This window comes from Notothenia rossii, assembly GCF_949606895.1.
Source record: "Notothenia rossii genome assembly, chromosome: 4".
NCBI classification, from domain to species: Eukaryota; Metazoa; Chordata; class Actinopteri; order Perciformes; family Nototheniidae; genus Notothenia; species Notothenia rossii.
In genome coordinates, this window is record NC_136902.1 from 39,323,898 (window position 1) to 39,339,420 (window position 15,523).

General features: G+C 42.4%; 1 long non-coding RNA gene across 1 annotated transcript in view; it reads right to left on the minus strand.

The window, feature by feature from the left end:
- The window catches only part of LOC307035134, a 35,798-nt gene extending 22,468 nt beyond the window's left edge, over nucleotides 1-13,330 (minus strand). Inside the window, exon 1 of the long non-coding RNA XR_013807027.1 lies at nucleotides 12,956-13,330. This is a non-coding gene — a long non-coding RNA (uncharacterized lncRNA). The remainder of the gene's footprint in view (nucleotides 1-12,955) is intronic.
- Between the last annotated feature and the right edge of the window lie 2,193 nt (nucleotides 13,331-15,523).

The window sequence follows — 15,523 nt, forward strand, 5'->3', positions numbered from 1 at the left end:
GACTGTGCACTGCAGTTTCTGGCACATTTTAGGTCCCCCAAATTCAAAAATGCAACCTTCATCGCTCACAATGCTAAGGGTTTTGACAGCTATCTCGTTATCAATGCAATGATTGAGCACGGGCTAAAACCCTCTTTGACAATGCAAGGAAGTAAAGTGATCTCTTTTACTGACCAGGATTTCGGACAAAAGTACGTAGACTCACTGTCTTATCTCTCTATGCGTTTAGCAGCAATGCCAAAAGCTTTGGGATTTGAAGATAAAATCAAGGGGTACTTCCCTCACGGTTTCAGCTCTGAGGCCAATCTGAGTTATATCGGACCTTACCCACCAGCACACTGTTATGGGATTGAGCGCATGACAACTGATGAAAATAGTGACTTTTTCAGATGGTATGAGACGGTACGCACAGGTACTTTTGATTTTCGAAAGCATGCATTGCTTTACTGTAAAAACGATGTTGACATTCTTGCCCAGGGCGCCACTTTATTTTGAAAAGGGTTTCTCGAGGAGACAGGAGTGGATCCTTTTAGTCGGGGGACCATAGCTTCTGCGTGCATGAAAGTTTTTACAACAAACTTTCTACCGCCCAAGACCTTAGCAATTCCCCCACTCGACGACTACCGCCGTGAAAACAAGATGTACTCGCACGCAGGTATTCAGTGGCTGGAGTGGGTGGCCCAAGCCGAAGGTATATTTATTCAGCATGCGTTGAATGAGGGTGAGAAACGAGTGGGTCGTTTTGTCGTGGACGGTTTTGCTGAAGTTGCGGGCGCAAAGATTGTATGGGAATTTCTTGGTTGCTTCTATCACGGGTGTCCATCTTGCTATAAGGGTCATGAGAAAAACCCCTTGACAGGCGGCACATTTGAGCAGCTCCATGCTGCCAGCGAGGAAAAGCTGCATGAGCTACAGTCTGTTCACGGGGCCAAAGTGATCGTTATGCGGGAGCATACGTGGGGTGAGAGGAAAAAATCCAATCAGGATTTGCAGGCTTTCCTCAGGGAATACAAAGCTCCAGAGCCACTGACCCCTCGGGAGGCTTTGTACGGGGGCAGGACATGTGCAGTGAAGTTTAGGCACACGGCAGCGGCCGATGAACTGGTTCACTATTGTGATTTCACCTCGCTCTATCCTTTTGTAAACTGTACAGGCCTATATCCACTTGGACACCCCCAGATCATATTCCGAGATTTCAAAGATCCTCAGAGTTATTTTGGGTTAATCAGAGCCACAGTAGACCCTCCCAAGGGCCTTTACTTTCCAGTCTTGCCCTACAGAACTGCAGCGGGCAAGCTAGTGTTCACCCTCTGCCGTACATGCGCTGAGCTTAACAATCAACAGGGGCCCTGCATGCACAGCAAAGAGGAAAGAGCATTAACAGGAGTTTGGGTGACCACAGAGTTCAACAAAGCCCTGGATATGGGGTACAAGCTGACTCAGATCACAGAGGTGTGGCATTTTGAGAACAAAAGCGACAGCATTTTTGTAGACTATATACACACATTTTTGAAGGGCAAACAAGAAGCATCAGGTTATCCTTCAGAGGCCACAGATGATGAGAGCAGAAAAAAGTATGTGACAGACTACCATGTTAATCAGGGGATCTTGCTGGATGCAGATAAAATCAAATCAAATCCAGCCAAAAGACAAGTGTCAAAACTATGTCTCAACAGTTTCTGGGGCAAATTTGCCCAGAGAAGCAATCTGACTCAGACTAAGATTGTGACCAAAACAGAAGAATTTCTTAACCTCTTGTTTTCAGCTAAACATAAGGTTAAGTATTTCTCATTCCTCAACGACAGGACGGCTCTTGTTCAGTGGTGTTACGGAGACAATTGCTATTCTCCTCCCAACAAGGTAGATAACATATTCATTGCAGCATTCACCACAGCGTATGCCAGACTGAAACTGTACAGTGAGTTGGAGAAATTACAGCACAGAGTTTTCTACTACGACACAGATAGTATAATCTATGTGACAAGACAGGGGGAGACTCCACTGCCCATGGGGGTTTATCTGGGGGATCTGACAGATGAACTGGGGGGCGACACGATTGAAGAGTTTGTTTCAGCAGGCCCTAAAAGTTATGCTTACCAAACCCAAAATCACAAAAAGGTTGTGATGAGAGTGAAAGGGATCATACAAACGCACGAATGTTGTGAACGAGTGAACTTTGACAGTCTAACAGATCTGGTGGAAGGCTACGTTCAAAACTCTGAGAGGGGGAGGGTAATTGAGGCTCCGCAACACAACATTGTACGGAATAAAGAGGGTTTCGTTTTGAGAATGTGTCATTCACCAAAAAGTTCCGAGTTGTGTTTGATAAGAGACGTCTGCTAGACGGAGGAAATACTTTGCCTTTTGGGTATTGAGAAATAATAAGAAGAGACAAAAATGTTTTCAACCAGCCAAATTGATTTTGAGCCCAGACTACGTGTTCCTTTTTCTTGTTTAGTAGTTGGCCCCAGTGGGTGTGGAAAAAGTTTTTTGTCAAGAATGTATTGCAAAATTGTATTCATGTGATGGATGTACAGCCTCAAAATATTGTGTGGATTTATACTTCTTTCCAGCCCATGTATGCAGAACTGCAGGAAAAGAATAAAAATATGAAATTCATCAAAGGTCTGCCTGAATCATTTGAAGACGAATCTCTATTTCCTCCTAATCAGAGTCATTTGATTATATTGGACGATGTTATATTTCAGGCCTCCGAACATCCGGAAGTAGTCAGACTTTTCACCCAATACCGTCATCACAGGAATATGAGTGTTATGATGCTTACACAGAATGTTTTTCATCAGGGGAAAAATAGTCGTACCATTAGTTTGAATACTAATGACATTGTCTTGTTTAAAAACCCCCGAGACAGATTGCAGATGAACATACTTGCTCAGCAAATATACCCTGGCAATAAATCATTTTTCCTACAGAGTTTTGAAGACGCCACCAAAGAACCTCACGGTTATTTAATCGTAGACATGACCCCCAGCTGTCCAGACATCTACAGACTTAGATCGGGAGCACTACCTAACCAGTGGCTAGTTGTTTATGTACCAAAACCGAAAACTTAAAACAGTATGTCAGCCCGTTTAAAACGAAACATGCCGATGCTGAAGGCCTTTTGTAACGCCAAGCCCTCGAAGCGCAAGGATATACTCAAGATCTGCTCCACGGATTTTCTTCAATCACTCTGTGAGCTGTCTTTAAATCTTCTAAAGGGTAACATTCCACTATCTGGCGCTCAGTATAACAAACTGAAAAAACAAAAGAAGATTATCAAACTCTTGGCCAATAAAAAGGCCAATTTTAAAACTACATTTAAGGCCTTAAGAAAGCAATCTGGAGGCTTTCTTCTGCCTCTGCTAGGTGCTGTGATTCCCGTTTTAGCGCAGCTTTTAGGAGGACTCATTCGATCATGAGTCAAAATATGTTTTTGTTATCACCTCACCAGTTTAATCAACTCAATCAGGCGGGTGTAACTAACCCCCATAGTAAGGAAACAATGAGACGCACTGCCGAAGATGCTCTGGATGAAAAAATGAGCGGTGTTAAACGAAACAGGACCCTCTCATGAAAAAATAAGAAAATACAACGGCTTGCTGCAGCGATATCTCACCTTACTCAAACAAGACGGGCAGGAGGAACGACATATTGCTTTAACTCTACCCGAAGACACGGGGTTGGTAAAATGAGAAGAAAAGGATGACATGTCCAATGATAAAATAAAGAACGAGGTACTTCAACACCTCCCTAAGCGTTACCGTAAGAATGCAGAGTACATTATGAGTAAATTAGTCACGAGTACAGATGGATGGACCCCCACGGGGGAATTTGTAGAAAAGGGTACAGCTGTAAAAGGTTCACACATGTTAGATTTATTTAGACATCTGTCGTCCTCGTATAAAACAAATGTCCAGGAGCCTAAAGGCTGGGTTTTCTTTTTTAAATAGTATGAATGAGCTCAACATTCCTCTATCAGCTTTTCAAAACCTACACGCTCGTGAACAATATCGTGTAGTCAAAGAGGGCGACCTATATGGAGAAAATATGTCCGAAAGAAGAAGAAGAAGAGGAAATAATAAGTCATCTCCAACGACCCTCAGCCGTGAGGTGTCAAGAACCCTAGACACCGCAGATGCGGAAGAACCTCAGAGTGCCCCTCTTAAGAAGAAAAGAATAAGGAAAGATAGAAAAATAAGCCCCAGCTGGTTACATTTTACCCCATAAAGTTGTATTCTATTTTAGTTTTCAATAAAAGACAGAGTCACCTGAATTAATTTTGTCTTCAGACCTTTTTATTTGTATTTTCTACATTTTGTAACAATCTTTAAACATTTGTAGAGAGCAAACACTGTGGTTAAAATGAGTGTCTTTATGACGTCTCTCACACCGTTGGTATTTTTTCACAAAATTAGTTACAGCAGCATCATTTTTTATCACATCATCTTGATACAGAGACAACACATTTTCGTAAGACAACCCAGACGCTCTTTTACACAGGTAGAAAACACAATGCTTACCACAGGCTGTAGACATGACATTCTGAAGCTGTTGATTGTGGTGTAAAATAGTTTTACATTGTTTTTCTAGAAATTGGAGGATGCTTTTAGGGTAATGACTAAAATCGGGAGGAAAGCCAAAAGAATCAAAAAAAGTCCCCACATCGTCCTCCTCTAAGCTCACTGCTAGCCAGTGTTCTCCCGGCATGTGGGAGGGGTGGGTATTTACAATCATGTATACAGGGTATCTAAATAATTGTTTTACTCGGGGTAGCTGATCTGACGCCCACACCCCACCAAAAGAGTCTCCCACCATATGACGTAGCAGACTATCCAATTGATGATTATTCATGGTGTAATATCTTCTTAGTAATAATCTACCAACACTTGACGTTTTGAATTAATCTCCAGAATCGAATCAAAACAAGAATATACGATTAAAGTGGTAGTCTGTGGTAGCGGTACTCGAAATCTCATTTCCAGTCTTAAACTACCGCTTGTAATCGGGGACAATGCGTCAGCATCTTCCCCTGCAGTGAGATTAAATACGAATAACGAGTGTCCTTGTTCGAAATCCTCTCGGTCGATACACAGAGGTAAGTCTTTCATGTGTCTCCCTGTAGCCGTAAACATGTTGTAAAACTCTCTGACTGAAGACCCCTGGTTAAATTGAGGTTGGAATGCTTTGGCCGGTACTTGTCTACCGTCCTGACACAAAGCCAGATATTCCATATCATTATGAAGGAAATTAAAAGGTGAAAGTGTTCTCCTTCCGGTGAAGGCTTCGTGATTTACCATACCCAATACTATGTATTTAGGCATATTACCCAGAAAGAGATTTTCTTGGGTGCATATTCTGGAATTCACCGGGATGCTGTATGTTTTGATATTCACGCGAGATAAAGGATAGAGGGCTCTCATCAGAGCCGCAGCATGACCTAAACGCACAGCAGGGGAGATGGTGGCTTTCTTGATAAAAAGTGAGGCCCCCAGTATTTTTAGACGGTATGTCGAATCATTTGCACACATGAGAGTAAACGCATCGTTAGATCTGGTGAGTTTGATTCTCAAATCTACAGAGTTCAGGAGAAGCCTCTCGCTGAAAAATATATCGGTGTGCAGGGCCCCCATTAGATGGAGTTCTCGAGATTCAGCTGTGAATACAGCTCTCGTTACTAGACCCTTGTTAGGGCCATTGGCGATCACTATGGAGTTCATAGCTCCCGCGGTGTCTTTATAAAATAAACCGGCAGTGAACTGAGTTTTTAAAGTAGAATCAGAGTAATTCAATAGCGTTTCAATCATCGCTCTGTACGGATTAGTCGAGCTGGACTGAGAAATCAGCCTGTCCCCTAGAATAACGTCGCATTGGTTAAAAATTGTATTAAGTGGATAATTAACGAGGGCCACGGGGGCATCAGCTGCCAGATTAGTCCCATCTGCGTTGGTTATTTTAATCCTGAGATGCATCAAGGTGTCATTCATATCGAGGTATTTATCCCCGTTCCCGGGAATGAAAAATTCAATGGGTCCGTCATCTGTAATGGCAGACAACGGAAGGACCTCTGTGTAGTGTTTTTCATCGATAGAAAGCTGCGTCATGGGAGCCGAAAATAAATCTAGCTCTGCCATACTGCATTCAGCAGATTTGTGATGTAAAAGAGCCATATTTAACACTCTAAAATATATCTCTCCCCAATACGTTCCTTCTTCGTGGGTGTTTTTTCCCTAATGATTTTCTCTTGACTGTGTGCTTCCCCTTTTTAACGCCGGCCGGAACCCGTTTTCCTGGAGGTCTCTTCCTGGCCCTTCTTGCTAAAACCATCAGACCTCCTGCTCCTTCTTGAGACCCCTGATCTGATTGGCTGCTAAATTTATGGACCGCCTTATTGATAACATCTGATGCAATATTTTTGGCCGCCGATTTCAGATGAGGTTTAGCTATGGCAAATCCCTTTCTCACCAGAGGGGCTACAAAACGAAATAATCTGGAGAATATAGAACCAATACCTCGGCCGTACATAACTGGTGTTCCATAAAAACCAGGCAAGGACCCCCCAGCTTGATTTTCATAGTAACTCACAAAACGGTGTGGATCGTGATGAATCATCGTTTTGCAAAAGATTGCCCGGCTTTTGAAGGTCGGAAATGAAGTTTCACTACACTCTTGCCGTAGGTAAACTTTATCGGCTCGTTCTGATCGTTTTTTATCTCTATCTGTATATTCTCAATATGCGTTTTTGTTACCGGCAAGTAGTACGCAGGACTAAAATACTGGGTGATGGTGTCGCCGAATTTCCCTTTTATATCTACGGTTCTCAGGAGAGGAGCAAAAGCATCACCTACCCGCTGGTGACTGACCACGTTACTATAACAGTAGAGATGAGTTACGCCTGCATTTATATCTGCGGGGTGGGCTGCTGATTTATCATCAACTTTGAGCCACTGGTCTGGTTTTATTCCAAGCATATAAGCCACGGTTTTTGGAAAGCGAAAACGATATTATCCATCTCCTTGAGATTAAATTTTCCTGTGAATTGGACTATAGTACAAACTAAAACCAGAGTCAATTTTTCTGAAGCAGGACTCGAGTTCCACCATGAGCTGACTTATGCTACTATAGTAACCTCCTCGGAACATTTGAAGCTTTAACTTGCTCGCTATCGCGGGGGCTTTTGGTTTCTTTATCCATTCAAAATAGGCTACTTCTAAAGGCATGTTATACCAGGTGTGGGGGTATGACATTTCTGTCATGGCGACCTGCCACGAACCGTCCAAGTGTAAAGGTTGTGCTAGGTTTACCTGATAACTAGAGCTATTGTTTTGAAATACATCAAGGCTGGCATTGGACGACAGCGTAATGTAGAACCCTTCATTTATCTCCATGGCTGTAATGAAGGACTGAGCGTTGAGTCTGTTTGTTTTTATACATCCTTGATGGCGCCAGTCTCAACCCAGCTGTTGAATTTCTCGGGCCAGTTCTTCCAGCATACAAACATTTGTTTTTTCCCCCTCAACACACGTCTTTTCAGAATTTTCTCCACTTGAAAAGCCTTGTCACTTGATACCTTCACTTTTTGTAACTCTTTCTCATAAAAAGTCCCCTTGATCTCTTCTCCATCATAATCTTTGAGTTTGTAAACAGGTGGTTGACGAGTTATGCCTTCAGACACCGTAAATAATTCGTCCGTATAACTCTGCTCATATTTTTTATCAAAGACCCCTCTCAATTTGGATATTCTTACAAGCTCCCCTTCCTTAAAGTTCATTTTCGTAGCAGCTTTTTTACCATGGCTGGAGGGGGTGTACAGGTTGCGAAACACTTGAGCCGCATTTTCCTTAGTCACCTGCAGTGGTGTCATTTTAATACTGCGATGATAACTATTATTGTAACTTTCAATTAATTAAGGTAAGACGTCTATATATCTATGAGTGTTTTTAGCTGTAAAATACCTCCACATTTTAGTTTTCAGCGTACGGTTAAATCTCTCTACCACACACGCCTTCATATCACTGGCTGTTGCATAATGTACAATACCTCGTTTCTTCAATAAGGCTTGAAAAACTTTGTTAAAGAATTCTTTCCCGGCGTCTGTTTGTATTTTTTTAGGAATCTGACTGTGTGTTAAAATTGTATCAAAGGCTTGGGCAACCTCTATACCAGTCTTCTTCTTTATTGCCTGAGCATAGGCTTTTTTCGAAAATACATCTACGACTGTTAACAAATAATTAAAACCATCATTATGTTTGGACAGCGACTGCATATCGCAGAGATCAGCTTGAAATTGTTGTAGCGGTCTGAGTACGAAAACTCTGTTTCTTACAAAATGCACCCGAGACGGCTTATGCAAAGTATATGCATCCTGTTCAGATAAAAATTCTCTGACTTTCTCTACATTTACTTGTTTACCCGTTTCAATCTGTACAGCTCTATGGAGTTTATCAACGCCCCCTAAACTCCCTGGATTAGACGGAGTGTAATACACCCTTCGCATGACACGTTTCTCAGACATGTTCCCTGTTACAGCACCAGTGAGGTAATGAGTACAACAGTTTTTCTTACAACGCATTTTATTGATTTGGCACATATATCAAAAAAACATTTTCTCCAAACAGAGAATAAAAAAACATTTTAAAAGCACAAACGGGATTGTTAGGAAGGACACACTAGATCAAGTAAAATAAAAATAAAACAGATAAAATAAAAAAACATACTTTTACGAAAAAAAACTATCAAACTCTTCCTATTGCTGCCAAGAGTCCCAGGCTGCTGTTATGTTCTTTGACTGGGTCTCGTCGAGCCGTTTGTAAAACTTGTCGATTTTAGCCTCAAAGAGTCTTGTGTTTCTGAGATTGTGCAGAATCGCCTCAGCAGCCCCAAATATCCTCTTCCCCGACACATGAAGGTGGCTCTGGTGTAGAGCGTCCCGAATGGCTGGAATGAAACGAACGGTCCACATTCTCTTTACCACTTCATCATAGTGTCGATCCAGATAGTATTCTTCGGTCGGAAAAAAACACTCATGTTGAATTTGACTGGGATGGTCGACTTGACATCCGTAACATTTCTCCTTTCTGTACAGATGTAGGACCCTGTCCAGCAGATGAACCACTACAGCTTTTACCGTATTCAGGAACGAAGCCGTCCTAGCACCTTCTGCAGCATCACCCTCTGGAGCATAAGAAAAGCATGGCGATTCAATGTCTGCTACCGGGGAGTGTGAAGAAGCTGTTGATTTCCCTGGAGACACGGATGGAGTAGATGGAGGTTGATCCATATCCAGCCAACCAGTAACATCAATGGCAGCAACACCATAGTCGATATAGGGTTTCCAGATTGTTGGAGATGATGGGGGTCCTCCAGGCGTTTGTTCCAGGCTGCAACTCGCGGGGAGAGACTTGTTTTTTCTCAGATCCATGGTTAGTGTTCAGTGAATGTCTTTGAGCGTTCCTTACTTTTAAATGATCTGGGGAGGGGGGTGGGACTTGTTATGCTGAGTGGGAGGAGGAGTCATCTGCATAGGTGAGAGTCTTTTTCACCAGTATAATGTCCATCGATGTCTGACTCTGTTTAAAAAGTTCTTTAAGTTTTGTAGATTTCTCATCAATCATTTTCAGCCAAGCAGTCAGATGTCAGATGCAGTCAGACCCGCAAGGATGTTTGAAAAACCCAGCATGTAGAGTTGAAATACTCCAAAACAAAATCATCAGAGGGGTCCTTCCCCTGCGTCAGCAAACGGCTTGCGCGGTAATACCATCGTCCGGATGGTCCGCTTTTAGTTTCCCAGACGGTGCTTGTCAGGACTCTTTTCACTTCTGGCAGCGGGGGGATATTTCCTTCTTCTTCCTCCACATTGAGGGGTAACGGTGAGAACTCTTCTCTGATCTCGCTTTTTGTTTGCGTTTCTTTGCTTTTTGTTGCAAATATCTTGTACACCGCTGGTTTCACAGTGTTTTATTGATGCACTACTTCTTCCGATACAATGGTTGCGTGGAGATCTCTGGAAGACACCAGAGTTAACACAGCCCAATCTGTTGAGGTCATCGTTGCTTTAACACTTGGGGTCCATATGTTTCTCCATTCTTCAGATTGTAGAAATGCAGTTCATTCGCCATGTAGTTGAATACGTATCCCCAAACATGTTCATTTTCCAGAAGCCATTTCTCTTCAAGATCTTCGACCGGAGGTGTTTGAACCCGGCACAGATACTGCATCCGTTCTTGATTGGCGCTCTGGACGGATGGCGGTAAGTTGTCACAGGCGTCTCGCTGATTAAACCCATATCGAGGCGTCTCTTGGCCATTTTTTCTTTTTGGAAAGATGACTTGATGATTGGAAATGACTGGCTTTTTATCTGCACAGGGTTCTTTTTTTTTTATCTCACTCCACCCCTTCGGTCTTCTGACATCACATAATTGGGGCGGGCCCTTCTGTCACTTTTATGCATACTAATGTGATGGAAGCGGCATTTTGTTTTAATAGAATTGGGGGCGGGTCCACCTGTCACTGTTTATGCATACTAATGTGATTGAAACATTTTTTATGATACACCATAAGGCGCAACAGTGGGGGCTTTTCACACCTGTGAATACACATCACCCCCCTCCTATCGACGGATCTCACACCTACTTGGGATATCACACCTACTTGAGATCTCACACCTCGAACAAAGGGGAGACGGGACTTAGCTCATTAGCATAAGTAGGGAGAGGTGTGACCTGTCACAGCACCTGTCACTTTCTATGCATACTAATGTGATGGAAGCGGGATGAATCTTACTACTTATGCGCCATACTGGTAGTTCTTTCTTTTCCTTTAACTCCCTTTGTATATTGAGGTCTACACTTGGCAATGGGAATAACCAGGGTGGAATGGACGAGATTGAAACTGTGGGGCAATACTGTATTTGATTCAAACCTATACTTGCTGCTTTAACATCGCCAATCCATCCAAAACTTGTTAAATGTCACTCATTGTGCTCCCAGCAGTCTTTCAAAAATACTTTTCGCAGGATGACTATCACTGTGCCCCTGAAGGTTTACCCAGTATGCCAACATTAACTTCACTCTTCTTATCCTTAAAGGCATTTCTCCCATTTCCACCTGTATTGCTGATACTGGAGATGTTTTAAAAGCTCCACTACAAATTCTCAGGGCCTGAGCTTGTAGGACATCCAGTTTTTTAAGGTTTGTTTCTGCTGCTGCCATGAACGCTATACACCCATAATCGAATACAGGTCTCATAAGTGCCCAATATATATTCAGAAGTGATGACCTACTTGCTCCCCACTCCTGTCCCACCAAACACCGAAGTACATTGTTGACTTTTTTACATTTATTTTGAACTTTTCCTATATGATTGCTCCATGTTAGCTTTCTGTCAAACCAAACACCAATAAATCTTATTGTATTAACCTGTTCAAGAGGTTGCTCATACAATTTTAACGATATAGGAGCAATGTTATGCCATTTTGTAAAACAAATGACCTGCGTCTTAGCTACGGACAGTTTGAATCCCCATTTATTTGTCCATTTCTCCACTTCCACTATTGCAGCTTTTATTTTCTTTCCAACATGTGCTACATTGCAGCCTTTTGCCCACAAAGCCCCATCATCTGCATACAAAGATTTTCCCATACTTGGATTAACTTGATTAAAAATGTCATGTATCACTATATTGAACAGCAACGGACTACACACACTACCTTGCGGAGTACCATTTTCCACAGCATAAACACTTGAATATTCTGCACCTACTCTTACTTGTATTTTTCTGTCCAGTAAAAAATTCATAACCCAATTATATGCTTTACCACCAATTCCCAATGATTTTAACTTGATTAGTAATCCTTCCTTCCAGAGCATGTCATAAGCCTTTTCAATATCAAAGAAGACTGCAATCACTACTTCCTTCTTGGTCTGTGCTTTCCTGATGTCTGATTCTAAACACAATATAGAATCCATTGTATTCCGACCACTACGGAACCCACTTTGATATGGGGACAACAGAGCTTTACTTTCTAAGATACATGTTAACCTTTCTGTAACCATTCTTTCCATGATTTTGCATAAATGAGATGTCAGGGCAATAGGCCTGTAGCTAGATGGATCTGAAGGGTCTTTCCCTGTCTTTAGAATGGGCACTATTATCGCTTGTTTCCACACTGAAGGAAGTTGGCCAGAATCCCACACCCTATTAAACAACCTTAACACAATGACTAGAGCAGGGGTCTGCAACCTTTTTCACCAAAAGAGCCATTTTGCTCCTTTTTCCCAAACATTTTTTTGTCTGGAGCCGCAAAACATATTTCATAGCTTGATAGCTAATAAAGTTGTATTTATTGTTATATCAGACAAAAACTACAGTTTTTTTGCATTTATTAGGCTATTTATTACATTATATACAACTGTTAACCTCTATTAAGAAACAAAGAACTCCTATAAGGAGAATTAAAAATAATACACAGGCGTACTTTAAAATAAATTCCTCTGCACATTTGAAGGAAAAAAAATATTATTAAAATGGACCCACTTTGAAATAAATAAAACATATAGCTGCACCCTAAAAATAGTTAAAGGTAGGGTAGGTAAGAATGGAGAAACCAGCTCGAGTGCGCTAGAATTTGAAAATACACAACCGGAAAAAATACTCCTCTTCCTTCAGACTTCCTCACAGAGCCCCTCCTCCAACACACACGAACGCGCACATGACCAATGAGGGCACGAGATAAATGTGTGCACAGATGGAAGGCTGACAGGCAGGTAGGCCATCCAGTTATTTTTAGCCGGGCCGGCTCAGATGATTGGTCGTGCTTTTTACAGCGCTACGGCTTCCAGAGATTATTTTTTGTATGTATTTATTGTCAAAGCATTTAATATATTCATTGCTATCGGGACGTTAAGAGCATTCCATGGAATATAACAAAAAGTGTTTTCTGAAATAAATTACATACCCCATTGAATTATGACTGAAGATCGTCAGCTGTCTTCCTCTCTGTGTTGTTCCCGTTGTTTCTCATTACGTAAAGGCTGCAGCACCTTTGACAACTTCTCTCTACATATCAAACATACCGGTAAACCAGCATCGTTTGCTGTGAAAGCATATAACTCTGTCCACACAGAATTAAATCCTGTGTTCCTCCGGTACTTTTCTTTGATTTATCCATAGTTCGCTCATCGAGCCGGGGGTCAGGTTATTCACCCGCAGGAAAAGGTGCTCGCGCGGGACCGTAGCAGGATGTGACGCATATTTTAGTTGACCTAATTAAAACCGTTTTGTTTTTTATTTATGTGTCACAGTATCACCTCAAAATACAAGATACGAAACATTTTCAACCATGCAACAAAATATAAATAGTCCTAAAAATACTTTTATTTTATTTCCTTCTTATGTTTTGTCTAAGCTCAAGGGAGCCAGAGCAGAGGGCTTAAAGGGCTGCATGCGGCCCGTGGGCCGCCAACCCCTGGACTAGAGTGTTATCTGTCATGTGTTCCAACATTTTGTAACAAACACCATCTTTCCCAGGAGTGGTTTGACGAGCACTAATAATTGCTCTTCTCAACTCAAACATACTAAAATGCAGGTCCAACTGATCCCCTAACACTTCTACTCTATCCAATATTCTCGGGTTTTCCATGAGTGTATTATTTATGCACTGCCTGACTTCCACTGTAAGGTTATCTGAACTACGAACTTTCTTAAATGTTTGAGCTAGAAGTTCCGCCTTTCCTAAGTTTGTGACAGCCATTTTGTCCCCTCTGCTCAAAACTGGCAACTCATTATTCCTTCGAATTCCGCCCATTCTCCTAATCATGCCCCAAACATCTGCAAGCTGTAGGCCTACTTCTCTTCCAATACTATTGCAATATTGCCTCCAAAAAGTGCGTTTTTGCGTTCTTATTGTTCTCCTTACTATAGCCTGGGTCCTTTTATATTGATTCAAAGCTTCCTGAGAATGGAGTTTTTTGAGTTGCCTGAATGCTTTATTTCTGTCTTTAATGGATTTCCTACATTCATTACATTTTTACATTACATTGCATTTAGCTGACGCTTTTATCCAAAGCGACTTACAATAAGTGCATTCGACCAGGAAGATACAACCTTTAAGAAAACAGAATCATATAAGTACATCAGGTTTCATAGAGCCAAACATTTCAAGTGCTACTCAACTGGCATTTAGAAAGCCAGCCCTTTATTAGTATATAAGTGCTTTGTTAGTAATTCTATCGCTCGAAGTGGAGTCTAAAGAGATGAGTTTTCAGTTTGCGTCGGAAGATGTGTAAGCTATCTGCTGTCCTGATTTCAATGGGGAGCTCATTCCACCATTTTGGAGCCAGGATAGCAAACCCACGTGTTTTTGCTGACGGGAACTTGGGTCCCCCTCGCAGTGCGGGTGCAGCGAGCTGTTTGGCTGATGCAGAGCGGAGTGCACGTGCTGGGGTGTACGGTTTAACCATGTCCTGGATGTAGGAAGGGCCAGATCCATTCGCAGCATGGTACGCAAGTACCAGTGTCTTGAAGTGGATTCTAGCAGTTACTGGAAGCCAGTGAAGGGAGCGGAGGAGCGGTGTGGTGTGGGAGAATTTGGGAAGGTTGAAGACCAGACGAGCCGCTGCATTCTGGATGAGCTGCAGAGGTCGGATGGCACATGCAGGTAGACCAGCCAGGAGGGAGTTGCAGTAGTCTAGGCGTGAGATGACGAGAGCCTGGACCAGAATCTGCGCTGATGTCTGGGTCAGCTGGGGACGTATCCTCCTGATGTTGTAAAGCGTGTATCTGCAGCAGCGGGTTGTAGCAGCGATGTTTGCAGTGAAGGACAGTTTGTTATCTAGGACCACACCCAGATTCCTTGCAGTCTGAGTCGGGGAAACAACAGAGGTGCCGATGTTGATTGTTAGGTCAAGAGTGGGACAATCTTTTCCCGGAAGGAAGAGCAGTTCAGTCTTGTCAAGGTTGAGCTTGAGGTGATGAGCAGACATCCACCGAGAGATGTCTGCTAGGCAAGCAGAGATGCGTGCGACGACCTGGGTCTCTGAGCGGGGAAAGGACAGAATTAGTTGGGTGTCGTCAGCGTAGCAGTGGTATGAAAAACCATGCGGGCTAATGACAGACCCGAGCGAGTTTGTGTACAGGGAGAAGAGGAGGGGACCAAGAACCGAGCCCTGAGGGACCCCTGTATGGGACATTCACCATTCCACCAGGGTACACTCTTGGTACACCTAACTCCTGCAATTTCCGGAATTGTTTCTTTAGCTGAATGAATGATAACCTTAACCAGCTCATCATTGAATTTATTTATATCATCATAATTTTCCTCTTGAAGTGTTTTACATCTATTCGTACTTACAACTTGGAAAGCATCCCAATTAGCTTTTCCCAATTTCCATCTAGGAATTTTCTTTTCCTTTTCAAACCTTATTTTGGTCCCAACTTTAGTCATTACCGGATAATGATCACTGCCCACTGTAGTATGCTTTACCACATTCCATTTACTTATACCTGCTAAAGCACTAGATACAAA